The following is a 7,930-nucleotide window of genomic DNA, read 5'->3' as shown; positions in this document are numbered from 1 at the left end:
CGCTCTACTAATTGGGCGTCATTAAGATTTAATAAGTAAGTACTTATAAGTATAAAGCTTTCGTTAGTTTCTTGTATTTTCTAAAATTATGTACATACTAACACGTACGGCCCATAACTAAAGAATTTCTTTGCAAAAGATGTTGACAGCATTTTTCTAATTTTTCTTACCAATTTTTAAAATAAAATTGGTTACTGTGAACCAGCCATCCTTAGAAGATAGACATATTCTATCGCGGTATTTTCTGTAGGCGTTTTTAAGACCCACAATTCTTAAGTATATAAATTTGATGTATCTGTCAGGTTTAAGTCAACGTAAGCCACGTGAGCGGCCTAAAACATCAACATTTAGATTACTCTACTATCTTTAAATTTAATATACTTAATGGAAATTACACACAGGAAACTTCCTGAAGAAGTTCTCAAAATAACTGTGAAAATCGCATCTAAATCCACTGTGTAGATACGAAGAAGTAAGCGAACATACAGATGCGGATAGCGACTTTGTTTTATACTATTTAAAAGACATTTAATCAATAAAATTAGTCAAATCATTCGACTCCCTCTAAGGCTATTCGACTCTCTTAAAGGCTATTAGACTCCCTCAAAGGCTATTCGACTCCCTCTAAGGGTATTCGACTCCCTCAAAGCTATTAGGCTCTCTTTAAGGCTATTATACTCCATCTAAGGCTATTCGATTCTTTCTAAAGCTATTCGACTCCTTCTAAGGCTGTTCGAACTCTCTGAGACTATTCGAGTTCGATTCCTGGCTGGGGTCCCCTTGGTTTTTTTGTTTTATTCGCCAGTGTAAAACATGACGGAAGTTTACTCGGGGATATTCTCATTTACTCCTCACGCACTCATTCCTCGACGCTCCCTTCTCATACCCATCGACCCCGTCGCCCGGATGACGAGACGTTAAGCAGTAAATCATCCACGTTGATGTAACTTCGTATCGCGTGCGCGACGCGCGTCGATGCGTCGCGGTTAATTCGGCGTTCCGTAACTCCAATCACGACATCGGGATCCGTGTTTGCGTTCCCCCATCCCACCGCTATACAACCGGATTGCGGGAGGAAGGGGGGGAGGGTTTGGAGGGGGAATGCTGGGTCATGGTGCGTGGAACGTTGAATTGTAGGGAGCGTGAGTATGAGTTGAGGGAGGGGAATTACACGCGCACACAAACACTCACGAACCTACGAGGACCACTTTGCTGATTGGGAGGGAGTTTGGGGAGACACTCATCCCTCTCCCCTCAACCCATACATTTGGCAACCCTGGAGGGATGGGCTGGGTACAGGATGAATGGCGCGTCAGGTTCCCAACGCGACACTTTGCAGGGCGTCGTGGGAGGGAAAGAGAGAGGAGGGAGGGAAGGAGAAACACAGGCAGATGCATTTCCGTTGGAGTCAGCTGAAGAGAATTGAAACAGCCAGTTATTTCAACTGCCAATAAATAGAGAAACTAATCAAAATAAGCGTTATGTTAAGACTCAACCTCTTAACAATGAAAAATTCAGAAAAATAATTGTATTTTTAAATGTTTTATTTTTCACAATAAAAATGTAGAAACTAATTTTTTTTTAAAATAAATTTACGGAAATTTTAAGAAACACATTTGGTACCTATATATTAACGAAATTCGACCAATGTTAATAAAAATTAGGGTCACTCAAAATGGCATTATTTATTTAAAACTCTATGGTATTATTAATAATAATTACCTTTCAAAAATCAGCAAAAAGTACGTATAACTGTCAAGAAATCACTTTAAAGGAACACAATTTGGTCCAAAATGAACAAAAAGAAAGGATAGGCTATTAAAACAAAAATGGAAGGGTATTTAAACATCGATCAAAAACTAGCGACTGTTAAACAACGTCCTCTCCATTACTTCATTATAATATTCCCAAAGTTTATATTATAATTTTTTGATTAAGTGACAGCCAATGAACTTTACTGGCTTTGAAATTGAGAAAGTATAATAAGACAATTGGGAAACAAACATGAACTACGAACATATTTCAAGTGTAAATTTCACAATAAAACACATGATCACCAGAGCAAAACTAAGCACAGAAAAATTTCAGTGTCAGAACTGTGTTTATCAGATACGCTATGAATACTGGTATACATACATTGGAGAAACTGGCTTAGCCCTTTCAACACGCATAAAAGAACACAAAAATAATATGAAGAAGAGTGAAAAACAACAAATTAGACTTGCTGAACATCCTGGAACCACAGACATAAAATTCGCTGGGACAATTCTTCTCCACACATACAGGAATAATAACAAAACTAAAGTAAAATAAATGTATCAGCTTTTATTGTCAGTAATAACAAAATTATCAATAAAGAAATTATTGAATAAAAACACCTGGATCCCTTAAATTAAAGCTGAAACTAAGACGCCACAAAAACCCATAGCCCACCAGCTACCCTCGCAGCAAAACACCAGCCAATAACATCAGCTCTCAGATTCACAGGCAATCAGAGGCCTGCTCGTTTGTCATTAGCCAAACAAGGAGAGGGGGTTGAAGGTATAGATACCATCTGTTTTTTTTTTTCAGGATCCTCCATCGTGCAGGTCTCGCCAGGAGTTCCCGAGGGCAACTGTCATGTACACTCGTGTCTGCCGTGTACATGCGCCACGTGCTCCAAAAAGCTCTTCCAGGCTTCCCGCCTGGGACAGTCACAGCCTTCCCGAGCTCTCTTCCGCTTCCCTCCCTCGTCCAGGAACTCGGCAGCGCTAGTCTCCCGTTTACAGGCAGCAGGTTCCCTGCAGTACGCAGCTGGCTTACTGCTGCCTCCCTGCTTTGCTACACCCCACAGGCTGCCGAGGTGCTGATTGGCGCACCTCCGCAGGATTGACCCGCGCCAGGCGCAAGTCGCCACGCTGCCTCCCACTCTCTTCGTGGAGACTGAAGAGAGCAATGGAAGTTATTGAAATCCTCAAATTAAGCGTGTAGGTTTCAACTGGCACGCATCACTTCCCTCCATTGAAATCACTCCCATTTTTCTGAGGCCCACAAACACTTCGGGTGTATGGGACTGACATCAGCGTGGAGGGACTGTAGTCCGAAAAAAAAATTATATCCTCCATCAGTCTGTTTGTGCCTGAGGACGGGAACCGATCTCAGTTCCCAAAACGTCCCAACTGTCGCTTTGGGAAGCCTACTGTGTTCGCATATGCTGTCGTCGTTGTGCTGTCGTCGTTGTGCTCAGAAAAAAAAATTACATTGCTGGGTTTGCCTGTGAGTCTCTCTGTTATCGTTGTGTTGTCCAAATGTTTTGATACTATGGTCGTTGTGTTCGTCTGTTTGTCGCTGTGTAATCCAAGGTCGTTTTTAATCAGAATTCTAAGAAAGACTGCATATTGAAGCCGTTACCGTGGTGCGACTTCAAGAAAGTGCATGTACAGTTTTTCGTTTCATTGTCCATAGACCCCAAAACCATCTTCAACTCAAATGTTTTTTTATGTATATTTATATATATATTTATCAATACATCAAATCATTATGGACATAATAAAATCCGTAATTTTGCACAAATCACTCTCAAACTTATAAAAAAATATAGTAATGTAAAATCTTGGTCCAGTTCGCTAATGTGCAAAATTTCACCAAAGGGTTAGGAATGCGGAAGGTTTTTTTTAAAAAAAATCTTTATAACTCCCAAAAAATTACGAATATAACTTCAAATTGAACATATTATAACTCGTAGGAGAAATAACAAAAAAACATTTGTCTTAAAATATATAGTGTTACGAACGCAGGACCACGACACGCGCCAGGTTCGGAACTAGCTGGAGACCCTGCACGGCCACTGGAGTCAAGCGCTGTCTCACGTGCCGTAGTGCCGTACACTGACGTAAGGCATGCCACGCGTACCTGGCCGGATTTCAAGGTCGTCTCTACCCTCCTCCCCCCTCCGCACCGGCACATCGTTCTGCCTCGGCACCGTTATCTATCGCTGAGCGGCCTTAGGAATTTCGCGGGCAGCCGCGCGGAGCAGCGAGAATATACACCACCCTTCTGGACTGTTCGGACGTCGGGTTGGCCCAGGATGACGCGACTTGTCACAGCCGCTCTCGTCAGTTCGAGAAGGGCGCCTCAAGTACTTAAGCAGCGACGCCGGCCTCCGCGGGAGTTCCGAGCGAGGGGAAGTATGAAATCGGTGAAGAGGGTGAGAGACCTCCCACCCCCCCCCCCTCCCGAGAGTGGTGCGACGCGTAGTTTGACTGGATCGTAAGAGAGCGGTGACTGAGTGGCGCGAGACGGCGGGTGTGTGGACAGGCGCGCGGTAAGGGGCGAACAACTGTTGAGCCTAGCTCCAGTGAAGAGTGCGAACTGCGGAACTTAACAGATATTGAGTGACTTGACAATAAACACTTTTAGAGCCAGTGATTTGTGATCGGACATTTTTAAGTAAAATTATTTATTATTTATTTAAATATTTGCAATCAATAAAACTGTGAAAAAACCTAATTGGGCTATCCACTACACACCCAGTTCTCCCCACATTATAAATCGTAACAATATGATATGACCAAACCATAACTGTAAGGGGTGGAAAAAAAAACATGGTTTGGAGAAAGGTAGGCACACAATCTAATACATTCAGATTGTTTGTAAATCTTATAATATTTATCTGAAACATTTGTCTGTAAACATTTTTGATAAGACGAACCATTGCGGCAAGGGGTTTAAAAAAGGGGGTAGAATATTAAAATGTAATAATTACCGTGCCATACACACTATTAAATCGGTTCTTATTTATTAAAAAACCCTAAAATATTATCTACAACTTTCTTGTGAAAAAAATTTTATATGACCAACAATTACTGCAAAGGGTGGAAATAAACAAGGGATAGATAAAATAATTCATAACGCCCTTAATATGCCCAAAATATATCCGTCAAAATTGTTTGTATACTGTATTAATATTATCTAAAACTTTTGTCTCAAACAATTTTTGATTCAACCAGCCATTGCTGCAAAGGGTGAAATAAACATGGGTTGAAGGATAAAAAATAACTATCTTAGTATTGTTTGTAAATATTTCAATTTTTATTTTAAAAAAATTTCAAACTTTTTTTTGATAAGACAAGCCATTCCTGCAAAGTAATGAAAAACCAGGGGTAGAAATAAAAGAAAATCTTTCAGCACAGCCTACAGGCGGATGTAGATTTCGAAGTACCTCTTTCTTCTCGAAATGTTTTAGATACTTCTATAAACTCCTGGAACATTTTAAGAACTTAATGTAGATAACATCCTATATGTTCGCCAATATTCAAAAAATATAGATTAAATTTTTCTCATATTCTTTGTAGCGAAAATATTTTTAATATTTTTAACTCAATACATTCAGTTTTGAATGTCTAAACGAATTTTATATTATGCCTCCTAAGGTAGTTAGTTATGCATTTTTTTTTATCTTCAGAACCTATTTTTAATCCTTGCACTAATATATGGTAATTTAATAATTATTTTTGACACAGGTTTAAGGTAATATTAAAATATTTAAAAATAAATTCACACAAATTTTTGTACTAAGGAAGTTATAATTTGTTTTTTAGATTTCAGCCCCATATTATACGGAATAGTTCGTTTCATAAAAAATTGTTTTAAGCTAAGGTTTTAGATAAATTTAATGAGTTTTGCAATAAATTAAAACGAATTCGATAATCCATTTGTTAAAATTTTTTGACTTTTTTCTTTCTACCATTCTACTAGGAGTGTAAAATAACAGGGGTTGAAAGACAGATAAATTAATAACTCCCTAAGTAAGTACACTATCAAATCCGTCCAAACTGTTTGTAAACCTTATAAATACTATCTAAAACTTGGTTCGAAACAATTTTTGATACAATCAACCATTGCAGCTAAAGATTAAATAAACAGGGGTTAGAGGATAAAAAAAATTCTTAAATGCCTTATATAGTTACCTGTTAAATCTATAATAGTTAATTATAAATCTTATAACATTATTTAAAACTTTGGTCTGAAACCAGTTTTGATAAGATGAACCATTACTACAAGATGTTGAAAAAAGGGATTGGAATAAATAATAAATAACATTTTATACCATAAACATTATCTAATCCATTCTTTTTTTATTTTAAACTTTATAAATATTGTCTGCCGTAATTTTTTATTTAACCAACCATTACTGCAAGGGGTGGAAATAACCAGTGTTGAAAGACAGAAAATAAATCATAATTTCTTTAGTAGGTATACCTACTATCAAATTCGTTTTAATTTCTCGTAAAAATTCTAAATATTATCTAAAACATTTTGCTGAAACAATTTTTGATGAAACGAACTATTACCATATAAACAAGCTTTGAAATAAAAAGAATTCTTAGTATCAAATTATTTCAAATATATTTTAAACCATATAAATATTAACTTAAACCTTGGACTAAAGCGAACTGTTATACTACGTATTATTGCAAGGGATGAAAAATGGTTATTGAAGGTTAAGAGCATAATATGAAATTCGTTCTAAGCTATTAAATTCTGGATGCATTTAGTTAAAATTTTTGAACATTTTCGCTGCTGAAAAATGAGAAAACTTTTTATCACTCATCCTATATAGTTACGCCCATCACTCATTCATTCTCTCACCCTGTAAAGCCAACGAGATACGTTTACCTTGGAGACAAGCGTATCAAGGAGCACAAATATTAGCTTACTCCATAGAGATGTGTATACAATAGAAAATGGAAGTGTAACAATAGAGAAACATTTGAAATACAGGTATATACGTGGAACACGCCTTGATTATTAAATTAAAGTGTTTGTAATTTTCATCATAAGACGTCGTACGAATAATTATGGTTGTATTTTCTAAAAAGGCTTATATCTCAGAAAGTTTAGCTCCAAACGAAAAACTGTGAAAAATTTTCCTTTCATGGAAATATACATTTTTGTCACTGGGAATCTTTTGATGATATTTTGAATTTTGTACTTATATCATTTCGATAATCTTTGCTTTTATTATATAAATATGCTTATATATTTGAAGTTTAAAATTTTATTAGAAATCTGTTATTTTTGTCTTTTGTGTATATATATATGTTTGTAGGCACGAAGGTTATTGTGGTAGATTTTCTTCTTTTTAGTTACGCACTTTTAAATCTTTCTATTATATTCTTATTTTATGGTCACTTAAAATCTTGCTGCTAAAATTATGGGCTAATAGCACCGATTCATTTTACACGCGCGCGCAAACACACAAACACATATATAAGTGTGTGTAATATTTTATCAAATATTTTATTTTAACTTGTCATATACACATATATGTATATATATTAGAACTTTTTTTATTTGCGTAATATTAAAAGAAATTGATTTTTTAGTAAAAATTTTGTTTATATTAAATTAGTGTTTATTTTCATTTTTTTTCAACGGCGGCTTCAGGCACTTTACAACCTCCTAGTTTTGGAATATTGTACAACATGTTGGATATCATGTTCATAAAGTTTTTTTAATTGTTCCAGCAATTTATAGAAGTGTCTAGGTCGTTTTGAGACGATATAGGTACTTCGAAATCTACCTCCGCCTTTAGGCTGTGCCGAAAGGAATTTTCCGACATTATTTTACTGCCCTCGTTGCTAATGTCTCGTCGTTTTATCCCACTGTGTCCATCTGTGCTGTGATAGTTTTTTATAAGTTCCTTCCACAGAGTTTTCTGTGCTGCTAATGTTATTAATTTTTTGACAACGGCCGTTTTGAACGGTTTTCTATGTGTTAGGTGATCATTATTTTTGTAATTTTCATTTTTTGTCCGTTATTAAGGTTTCTTATAACGCACAGTGTAACGAGAAAATCCGTATGTCCAAAAAAAATCTTGTATAACTCTTCCCCATTGAAAGACACATTCGACGGACGTATAATTTTTTTTAAATAAATGTTTTCATTT

The sequence above is a fragment of the Bacillus rossius genome, chromosome 1 (genome assembly GCF_032445375.1).
Source record: "Bacillus rossius redtenbacheri isolate Brsri chromosome 1, Brsri_v3, whole genome shotgun sequence".
NCBI classification, from domain to species: Eukaryota; Metazoa; Arthropoda; class Insecta; order Phasmatodea; family Bacillidae; genus Bacillus; species Bacillus rossius.
This window is presented reverse-complemented; position numbering follows the sequence as displayed.